Raw genomic sequence first — 2,929 nt, 5'->3', positions numbered from 1 at the left:
AAGAGCCTGATAGGACCTTTTTTTTTTTTTTTTTTTTGGTCTTCACTAGGCTAAATGCACACAGAGGCAAAGAAAACAAAAGAACTTCTGAAGCTTTTCTGTGTGAAAACATTCTTTGTTTTCTAAATCTAGAACACAAAATCCATGTATCTTTTTCCCATCTTAGATAAAAATCTTCTCAAAGATATAAAGAAGTAAAGTGAGGATAATGCAGTTGGATGGGTAGATTAACCTATGATGTAATTTAAATTGCAACCCAATTTCTTGAGGAATTAAAAAATAATATTTTTATCTTTAAAAATCTTTGTAAAACTAGAAATGCAGCTCCAGAAACAGTTCAAATTCCACCTATCCTTTTTACCAATCCCCAAACCTCCCTATTTATCTTTAAAAAAAACCAAAAAACAACCCACCAATAACAAACAAACTTGTGTTGTATAATTTCTGGTCTTAGGAAACAAAAGTCCTTCTAAGAGAAACTTGCTTTCTTTCTCAGTTGTTTTGAGATGCAAATGTTCTACCTGGTCTTCTCCAGGAACACCTCTGGGTCATCTCTTTGAAATACAAACTTTAAGAAGGTAATTCTTTTTTTTTTTTTTTAATTTATTTATTAAAGAGAGAGTGAGAGAGAGAGCGCAAGAGGGGGTAGGGTTAGAGGGAGAAGCAGACTCCCCGCCGAGCAGGGAGCCCGATGTGGGACTCGATCCCGGGACTCCGGGATCATGACCTGAGCCGAAGGCAGTCGCTTAACCAACTGAGCCACCCAGGCGCCCTAAGGAGGTAATTCTTATCAGAAGAAAAACAAAGGGGGTTGGGAATGTTATTTGAAACTTAGGCAAAAATCTTAGGGGTCTTCTCCACAAATATTAGTAAAAAGCTTTAGCCATCTGAGCAGGTAACCTTAACTTATTCCATCTGACAAAAACAATTTGGATCCAACTTCTTTTATAACTTTAAACTAGTTACTAGTTTAAACTTAAACTGTTTTGTAATATTGTACCTCATTTGTGGCTAAAATTTTAGAATGGGAGCTACTTGAAGAGTCCCACTTTGTGTCTGTATGTGTGTTTATGTGTGTCTATATATATATTCATGTGTTGTAGATGTGTGGTATTTTTCTACCTACAGATGGTATAGCCAAAATTAATTTGTAAAAGAACTCTATTTAATTGGCTTAAAAAATTAATGATTCCCCAAACTCTGAGAAATATAGAAACTAACCCAAATGTTTTTCAACTTTATATAATCTAGGTTTAATTATTAGTAAATCAAAGTAGTTTTAAGTTTGTGGTTTAATTAAAACAAGCATATCTTTAGAGTAATCAGCATTAAATATAATACTTTTATTCTACCTAGGTTTAGTAAAGGCCAATTAAGTTCATGTTACCTCTTTAAAAATTGGTCAGCAAGAAAAATAGCTTGGGATGATGGCTGACTTAACTTTTCAGGGGTGGTCTAAACATAATTGTTAAGAACAAAGGATTTAAATAGAGTAGTAGGATAAGTATTTCTAGGTGAACTCTTCAGCAATAATGATGTTTTATGGTATGCCTACTTAAATAGTTTCTAAAATTGTTTTGGTTACGTGAAACCTTAAAATTATCCTGAAATAAGTTAAATGATGAATATTCATTAAATATCCAAATCATTTTCAGATAAAATAAAATATTGAAACATTAATCACTGAACATAGTTGTATCCATTTTTGGATTCCTTTTACAAAAGAAGTAAAGATATTTCAGTCTATTAGTAAACATGTTTTGTGCCACATTGGAAATATTACTATGAGGAAGAATATCATTCTAGAAATTATGAAATGTATTTATAAATTTGCCAATCCACAGAATGCTAATATAAGGACAGTACACAATTGCCTACTTCTTAGTTTTTACCAGGAATTAAGGATTGTAATGGTTGAATATTCTTTAAGGTTTTTTATTTTTATTTTTATTTATTTTATTTTTATTGTTATGTTAATCACCATACATTACATCATTAGTTTTTGATGTAGCAGTCCATGACTCATTGTTTGCGTATAACACCCAGTGTTCCATTCAGTATGTGCCCTCTTTAATACCCATCACCAGGCTAAGGCAGCCCCCACTGCACTACCCTCTAGAACCCTCAGTTTGTTTCTCAGAGTCCATAGTCTCTCATCGATCCTCTCCCCCTCTGATTCCCGCCCTTCATTTTTCCCTTCCTGCTATCTTCTTTTTTTTTTTTAACATATAATGTATTATTTGTTTCAGAGGTACAGGTCTGTGATTCAACAGTCTTACACAATTCACAGTGCTCACCATAGCACATGCCCTCCCCAATGTCTGTCACCCAGTGACCACATCCCTCCCATCACCCCATTCCAGCAGCCCTCAGTTTGTTTCCTGAGATTAAGAATTCCTCATATCAGTGAGGTCATATGATACATGTCTTTCTCTGATTGACTTATTTCGCTCAGCATAATGCCCTCCAGTTCCATCCAATTGTTGCAAATGGCAGGATTTCATTCCTTTTGATGGCTGCATAATATTCCATTGTATATATAGACCACGTCTTCTTTATCCATTCATCTGTTGATGGACATCTTAGCTCTTTCCCTAGTTTGGCTATTGTGGACATTGATGCTATAAACATCGGGGTGCACGTACCCCTTCAGAACCCTACATTTGTATCTTTGGGGTAAATACCCACTAGTGCAATTGCTGGGTCATAGTGTAGCTCTATTTTCAACTTTTTGAGGAACCTCCATACTGTTTTCCAGAGTGGCTGCACCAGCTTGCATTCCCACCAACAGTGTAGGAGGGTTCCCCTTTCTCCACATCCTCACCAACATCTATCGTTTCCTGACTTGTTAATTTTAGTCCTTCTGACTGGTGTGAGGTGGTATCTCATTGAGGTTTTGATTTGGATTTCCCTGATGCCAAGCGATGTT

This window comes from Leptonychotes weddellii, chromosome 14, assembly GCF_054177405.1.
Source record: "Leptonychotes weddellii isolate Sample4059 chromosome 14, ASM5417740v2, whole genome shotgun sequence".
Lineage (NCBI taxonomy): Eukaryota > Metazoa > Chordata > Mammalia > Carnivora > Phocidae > Leptonychotes > Leptonychotes weddellii.
This window is presented reverse-complemented; position numbering follows the sequence as displayed.